Here is an 8915-nt window from a genome sequence, read left to right as displayed (position 1 = left end):
AATTTGGATTACATCAAAGATTTGTTGTTCTTCAAGAATAACAGCGACGATGATGAATATGGATTTATTGTAATCAATATATTATAATATTCTGTGTAAACAATATAATTTTTAAAATAAAAATAAAAATAAAAGTCTATTCACCTCGGTTTTCAATTGAAACCGAGGGGGAAATACTTTTTACCTTGGTTTTTTTCATAACCGAGGGGGATAATTAAGCGTGTTTATTAAGGATGCTCACTGTCCTTAAGCGTGTTTATTCGCGTGAAACCTAAAAGACTTCCAATATAAAAGCATTCCGAATATCAAGAATTGTTAATGAAACATGTAGCGCTTGAAACTATCTTGTTCTCTTTCTTGTGAAAGTGTTTTTCATGAAACGTTCTCTATGATGAATTGCAATAGCAGAAAATTATTTAGGTTTAAGGTCTGTGTTCTTAAATATTTATTAGATCAGAAAATCTTTTTTTTATCTAACACATTTTTGTATCATATCAGAAGAAACTAATGCAAGTAAAAGTCATTGAGATATACTCGCATCGAGCATTTGATCTTCCCTAAGATTCAATGATTCGAAGATCCAGTATTTTTTCTTCACAGACAAATTATTTTTTACTTTAATATTTTGTATAAACAAAGTAATATTATGTCTAAATAATATAGTTTGTAAACAAATTAATTTATTAATATTCTGTGAAACAATGTAGCGCGTATTTAAGAAAAATAATTTATCTTACCCTCAATTTTCTTCATAAATCAAGAGATATGTGGTACTAGTTTTGAAAATATACAAAACTTTTGCTGAAGATCGAACCTATGTGCAGATAATTTTACCCCTCAGTTTTTAAATAACAAAGGGGTGAAGTGGCAGCTTTTCATGATGTCTTCGTTACCTCACTTTTGTAGCTGAGATTAAATGCATTTCGCCTCCGAGGTTAAATATATATTTTTTAATAGTGATTTGAAAAGTTTGGGAAGCTTTTAATGGATGGATCGAAGAGAGAATGTATAATCGTGGAAAACGCGGGAATCAGAAGTCAATTCTCACATACAACGCCATTGTTCTGTTGTGAAACTAGAATTGATCGGAAAACTATGATTATGGTGAACAATGGTGGATTGGACCTTCAGATACAATGCAAATGAGAGTGACATGCATGGTTAGCACTCTAATGTTTAAGTTAGTACGTAAAATATAAGATTGAATGAAATTTGAATTTAAAATTATGGACATGAGAATGGTGTGTTTTTCATTTATATAGAGGAGGATTTGTGACAAATTGTTATTCTCTAGGCGTGAGGTGCAGAAAGTCGTTAGATGTACCCTAGTCTTAGATCGTATGTTCTCTTCTATATGGTTGTTTCCCTATACTACGAACAGTCGGAATAAATAACGACTTCTTTTGGGTGGTCGGCCGAAGGCCATTAAAGTTAGCTCTTATAAAACTATGTAATTTAAAAAAATCAAAATTGGAAGAAAATAAAAAATAATTAAATATTTATCAAAAGAGACTAGATAAATACCGAATGACATCAAAATATTTTAAATTGATAGACAAAAGATTTGATGATACCAAAGTCTCTAAATTTTTAATAAGTTTCAACAAGGATATTTTTTACACTTCATAGAAACCAAAAAAAATTATTATGATTGAAGTAAGATATGAAATTTTAAATTTTAATATCATCAATATGTAAGATTTGATATTTAAAATAATTTTTTCAATTTTGATCCATTAAAAATTTTGAGTGTTTTGAAATTTTATTTTCTTTATACTAGTGATTTTATATTTAGTTGATATATTATTGTATTGAATTAGTTTTTTTTTTTATAAAAAATACACTACTAGAAATATACGATTTACCTGTGGAAATTATTCCGCAGGTATACCTGCGAATTTTACCCGAAAGTTGTACAATAAAATAAATTTTTCTGCGAATTAAAATTTTTGAATAAAAATCTAATCTACAATAGATAATCCGCAGGTAACTTCTTACGAAACGTTTCTGCAGAAAACCAAACTCCATTATATAATCCGCAGGTAATTCTACAAAAAAAGTTTGTTCGGATTTTGCTGCGAATTTCTTTTTGTTCTATATTTTATTCTTTTTTGATTTAGAAATTGATGTAAAATTTATTTCTTTTAAAATAAATTTTTTTCCAAAAAATTTAATACATTTAAATGTTTTCTAAAACTAATTGTAATTTTTAATTTTTCAAAAATTTAATAAAAGCTAGTTTTTTAAATTCAATGTAATTCTTCAATTTATATTTTAATAAATGGTGTGATAATTTTGAAAAATAAAACTAAAAAATGTATAAAAAAATTGAAAACAAAAATCTGATAAAATTTCTAGAGTAGGAATCAAACCTTCTATCTATTTTATATTGGACCAAATAATTAAGCACTCGAAAAATAAACTCTTTATTAAAAATTATTGATATGGAGAATAGAAAAAGAAAAACTTAATCGTGTTTGAAATAAACCTCTATTTCTCTCTTCTCACTATCGTGAATCGCCTCGGGGTATCCATCCACAAGAAGATTGCACTGAATCTCTGTCTATCCACCATCGCGAGTCCTCTCTGTCGAATGCTTTTGCATCTTCGTATATCATCGCCGTCAAGCGTTTCGACAACTTCGTGAATCCTCATTGTCAATGGTGTCACATCCATTTTTAGCATCTCAATTCTAGGGTTGTTTCATTTTCTATTGCTCGTTTTGTTACTAAAATTAAAGTGTAAATACTTATTCTTCTCTCCTACTTCACTCCATTTTAACTCGTAAACAAGGTGTTTGTTGAAATGCCACAATTGTAGAAACTAATAAGTTATGTAGTCTTCTCATTTATCTCTAAATGTTGTTTAATTCTACAGGTAATTCATAACCGCATCATGTTTTCATTCCCCCAATAACATAATGCCTTCATTAATATCGTTATGTTTTTTTCCGTATATTCTTTGACCATATGCTTTGAACATTTCAAAATCATACACCCAGTGATGATTTTGATGTGAATCTTGATTGTTATGTAGATATATAAGTTGTTCTTCCCAGCATTATCACAAAATTGTATTCTCCAATTAGAAAGAATGGAAACAATTTTGATTCTTGTGTTAATAGGGAGATTGAAACATTTACGAAAAGATTACATCCTCCCAGGTAACAACACCTTTTTATTTAATTTATGTATTTTGTTTGATATGAATGTTAATTTTTTTCTTAGCTAATTAATTGTAAATTAGGTATAATGTATAGACAATAATTCTTGCAAAGATTGTACAGGTCTAAAGATTCGATAATCAAATAGTTCATGTTTTTATGTTTTCATGCTAAATTGTGTTGAAAATTGATTGGAAAACTGATTTTTGTAAACAAGGTGTTTGTTGAAATGTCACAATGAGTGTTTTTTTTTTATAAAAAACAATCTCATTTATTAGATGAAAAAGAGAGAATACAAATATAAGGAAAGAAAATGTGTTAGAGCATTTTCCATCCACACATTAATAATAACACTAATAATTAAGACTAACAAGCTATGGACATCAAAAAGCTTTGAGATGTTAGAAACCAAAAGGAATGTACCAATCCAAAACTTTAATCCAATCAACCAAACAAAGTTCTTCCGCAAGAGACAAGTTAGTTTTGGAACCCCAATCTTTAAATCTATCCAGTTACAGATCATATCTTGAGCTTTGGCACTAACTTTATCATGCTCAAATTGATTATTCAGGTTCACAATATTGATTAATCTCACAACTTGAGGATGAAATAATTGTTTACTGAAAAAAGGAGTTTGATTTGCCACACCTGTAGTAAGATTCTTACTCAAAAACACATTTCCTGGCATTTTATCAAATACCATGAGCACAAATTTAAAACAACCTAAGTCTAATAACAACACAACCAACAAAATAAACCAAACAAGAAAAACTAAAACCCACAACAAAACAAGCAAAATAAAATAAAGGGTTATTACCATTTTTGCCCCCTGCCATTTAGGCGACTTTTGGTTTACCCCTGTAAACACATGGGACTTGAACCCACTCCCCTCCACCCAGATGCTAGAGCCTTGACCACTACACTATGACAACTGCCTTGTTAATACTACACATGATACTTATATGTAGTAAACATGTCAATACATTGAATTAATTTGCCCTGTAGTTTAAATACATTTAGATAATTAATATTTTAATTATTTTAATATTAAGAATTATTAAATTTATTTTAATTAATTTCCGGTTTTAAGTGCTTTTTTTATTATAATATGTACTATTAAAATGTGTTTTGATGTACAATTATTTTTAAAATGATATGTAAGTATAAATTAAGATAAATTTAAAAATAAACTGAAATTATAAATTATAGTATATATTTTGAAATAATATGAAAAATTAATTCCAGTTTATTTATCCAAATTATACTATATATTATAAATTAATTTCAGTTTATTATTATATGCTATATATTATAAAAAGCACTTAAAACAAAATATTAAAATCAGAAATTAATTAAAATAAATCTAATAGTTATTAATATTAAAATAATTAAAATATTAATTTTTCAAATGTATTTAAAACATTAATTTCTAAATATTTTTAAAGAGAACATGTGAAATACTATGTATTGACAATGTTTACTACTATAAATATCATGTGAAATATTAACAAACCAATTGTTATAGTGTAGTGGTAAAGGCTCAAGCATTTGAGTGGAGGGGAGTGCTTAATAATAGTTTCAGTTTATTTATTAGAATAAAATTATATATTTAAGAGAATAATTTATAATGTAAGTTTATATTAGTTTCGATTTATATATATATATATATATATATATATATATATATATATATATATATATATATATATATATATATATATATATATATATATATATGGGACGACTCAAGTGAGAACACTTGGTTATTATGAGAAATGAGAACAATGAATCTAGACCATTAGATTTGATTTTAATGGACTGGATTGGTTTCTCTTTCCATGATCCTTAATATTTATTTTAAATCAACACAGAAAGAGAAACTAATCCAGTCCATTAAAATCAAATCTAATGGTCTAGATTCATTGTTCTCATTTCTCATAATAACCAAGTGTTCTCACTTGAGTCGTCCCCATATATATATATATATATATATATATATCATACTAAATTATAATCCTAGAAGTTCTTCCCACCAAAATTTCCCGCCAAATCTTTTAATAAATTAATTTTATTAAATTAAAAATTTATTTGGACACCAATTGCAAAACTCCCACTACTTCAAAAATAGTTTCTTAATTAGTATTATCAATTTAAAAAATTGTTCAAAAAATTGGACTCTAATTTATGCATAAGACACGTATTGAAATTACCTTCCACAACTAATTCAAAAAATAATGAGAACATAGTAAATTATTAATTAAAAATTTTCCAATAAAATTATTACTGATTAAAATATAATTTAATTATTTAAATTATTATATTTAAATTATTTCAATTAGTTTCAGTTTATTTTATATATATTATTTCTGTTTAATTATTTTATTATATTATATATAACAAAATTAATAAAAAATTAAAATAAATAAAAAAATAAAAAATAAAAAAAATAAAAAAGTAAAATAAATAAAAAATGAAAAAAATAAAAAAAATAAATATTACGTGGAATTAAAAATAATAAAAAGTAAAAAATATAATTACACGTCAGCATATTGGAATTTTAAAAAATAAAAAAATTTCACAATCAGCATACCACATAAGCAAATGGCATGTACCATTTGCTGGTGAGGACTAAAACGACAGAATCTTCATTTGGCAAGGTTAGTCTTACAAAAAACAAATTTTACAGGGAGTAAACCAAAAGTCGCATATATGACAAAGGGCAAAAATGGTAATAACGCTAAAATAAACAATTACATAAATTATTACATAAAAATGGAATCCGAAATTTAAAGAAAGGGGAGAGCTTCTCTTTCTAAACATTATATAGTAAACCTAATTAATCTCACAATGAGTTTATTATGTTGATTTTGAGATATTTTTATCTTGGCCGAAATAAAAGAGCATTTTGGATACTTGTAAATTTGTCCTAAAATATAGAACAATAGATTCGGTGTGGTGTTTTGAAATGATGACAACGAGTTCATGGTTTGTGATTATAGGACAAAGATTTTAAAAGTTAGAGTTAAATTTCTGTTTTAAAGTTTTAAAAACTTTAATAGTGTTATTGTATGTTGTTAATTTGAAAATGTTTGTCTTGGGCATGATTCGAACTCGCACCACATGCCTCAAATAACATCCTCTCTTGCCAATTGCGCTGCAGTATGCTAAAGTGGTGATTGATGTCCTCTCCAAAGCCAAGAGGAATAAGTCTGGCCTTTCGACTGTAGAGAATCAGATTATTCATCTCATGGATAAAATTCCCACCTGTGAGCTCTCTTTTACTCATAGGGAATCTAACGAATGTGCCAATGCGTTAGCGTTACAAGGAAGGCATATGCAACATGGTTTAGAAGTCTTCTTTGACATGCCTCTTTTTATTTATGATAAACTAGAACATGACCTTCTTGGTGTTCTTGACCCTAATGGTCCTCCTGTGTAGTTGTTTCTTTTGGGCTTAGGCCCTCCTTTTTACCAAAAAAAAAAAAGAAAATTTGAAAATGAGCATTGAAGGTACCAATTATTATAATTGAATTTACTGGAGACTTTGTGGTTCCTAACTGAATTAGGAGGCTTAGTAATTAGTAAACCACGTAAACACATAAAATATTTTGTCAGAAAAATGGTACTTAGAAGAATTTGAAAAATAATAAATTTTTTTAAGTGCCAGTCAAAATTTTATCCGAATTTTCAAATGAGGGAAACTAAATTTATAAGAATTATTTTACTTAACCAATGAATAGATACAATTAATTAGACGCTCATTTATTCACGTAAGTCGCTTATTTGATTTAAAACTCGTCGTATTAGTGATTTTACGCGAGCTGTGTAAATTAGAAATTTTTTTTAGGTAAAGACATTTTCTAATGATTGTATAAGAAGCATCAAATATATACTCATATATTTTATAGTTCGTGAGTCTATTTGATTCGTGTGTGATTAATAGAAATTGATCCACCTTAATTGCAATGATCATCTTGGGATAGGCATCACAACTATGAGTGAGTTAGGTAATTACAGTGATCAGCTTGGGATAGGCATCACAATTATGAACCTTTTTAGTTAGGAGACCCCATGATACTCTATGTAGTGGTTAATTTCAGAATCACTTTCATGTGATAGGCATCAAGTTCATAAAGAGTCTTGCATCTAGACTTTGTGCATGTTAAAAGCTGTATGATTGGTATGAAAATATTAAATTGATGTATGTGTTTCCATTATATCATGTCTACGTGTACTGCTATGTATTCTAGAAATTATATGTGTCTCTTTACTATTTTCTTATGAATTTGCCTTGTGCGTCGGGTTCTTAAAGGTTTGAGTTATGTGGGAAGATGTGGCAGAATAATGCTTGGATTGGTGATTAGGAGCAATAAGACTTGATATCACACACTACTAGAAATACACGAATTTCCTGCGGATTTACCTGCGGAATTTAGCTAAATTTCCGCAGGAAACATGTTACCTGCGGATTTTCCTGCGGTTTTGCGTCCCCAGCTAAAACCTTCGTGGGTAATATTTTCGGCAGGAAATTCCGCAGGTAACTCCGCAGCTAAATCTGCAGGAAATATCCGCAGCTAAATCCGCAGGAAATATCCGCAGCTAAATCCGCAGGAAAATCCACAGATTATTTATATCTCAAATTTATTAAGATACTTCATCCTCATCCTTGCTTGAGCCTCACAGTTTCACATCACTATATGGTTTTTATTGAGCTCATGTTTTTGAAGTTTGTGATGCTGGAATAGAAAGTGGTGGTGGAGTTGAAAGAAAGAGAAAGAAATAGGAGCTTGAGAACACAAATGAACAACATTAATGCAACATCACTGGGCATAATCTCTAACCATCAGGGTTCATAACAGAATGATATGAAAACATAACACTAGGAAATCAAGCAAAAGAACTAAATTACCTTTTCTAATATCTTCAATATCAAAGACTTTAGCTGGACATTTACTTACTAGTTCTTCGGCCAAGTCATCCTTAACTTCTATATGAGGACAATAACTAATTATATGATTGCAAAATCAATAACTCATACTGAGGTTTTCAAATTCATTAGACCACGTAAGTTCATGGATTTAAGCCAACAGCCATCATAAAATTGATATTCATATAACAAGACCCAACCCCCTTTGGTAGATCAAATGTGACTCTTATAAAGTATAATTGATATTCATATAACAAGATAGCACATATTTGATCTAACAAGCTCATAATATTTCTTTCCCAGGTAAACATATTTCTCTTGCAAAGACCTTCTTCGCATATCTCAAATTGATATTACCATTTACAATACCAAGATTATCAGTTGGGTTAGTGAAAGGAAAGAGTTTCAGTATTACACACCTGCTCACAAAGCCATTTTACCAATCCTATCAAAACATCATCAATAGAGGTAATTGACTTCTTTTCATTTGATGCTCCTCCATTTGAAGCACTGCCATTCTGATTTTTTTGCCTGACACTACAATCAGAAAAGGTTAAAATTTTGCAATAACTGAAAAATTAACTTAAACAGCCCCTTGGTTGATATAATTCCAATAACTTTTTGAATTAAAATGTCAGAATGTCAATATTTTCCAACCTGTGTCAAACCAAGGCTAACTAGTAACTACTATTTAATAATAACTTGTAATATATTGTAAGGCAGAAAATGTTGCAACAGTTAAAAGTTATGGATCACTCACTGAGCTTTTAACTAAGCCTCCTTCTCTTCTAAATCAACAAGTTCTAATCGAAGAGACTCTACTTC

The sequence above is a fragment of the Vicia villosa genome, linkage group LG7, assembly GCF_029867415.1.
Source record: "Vicia villosa cultivar HV-30 ecotype Madison, WI linkage group LG7, Vvil1.0, whole genome shotgun sequence".
Classification (NCBI taxonomy): domain Eukaryota; kingdom Viridiplantae; phylum Streptophyta; class Magnoliopsida; order Fabales; family Fabaceae; genus Vicia; species Vicia villosa.
Note: the sequence above shows the minus strand (reverse complement) of the source record.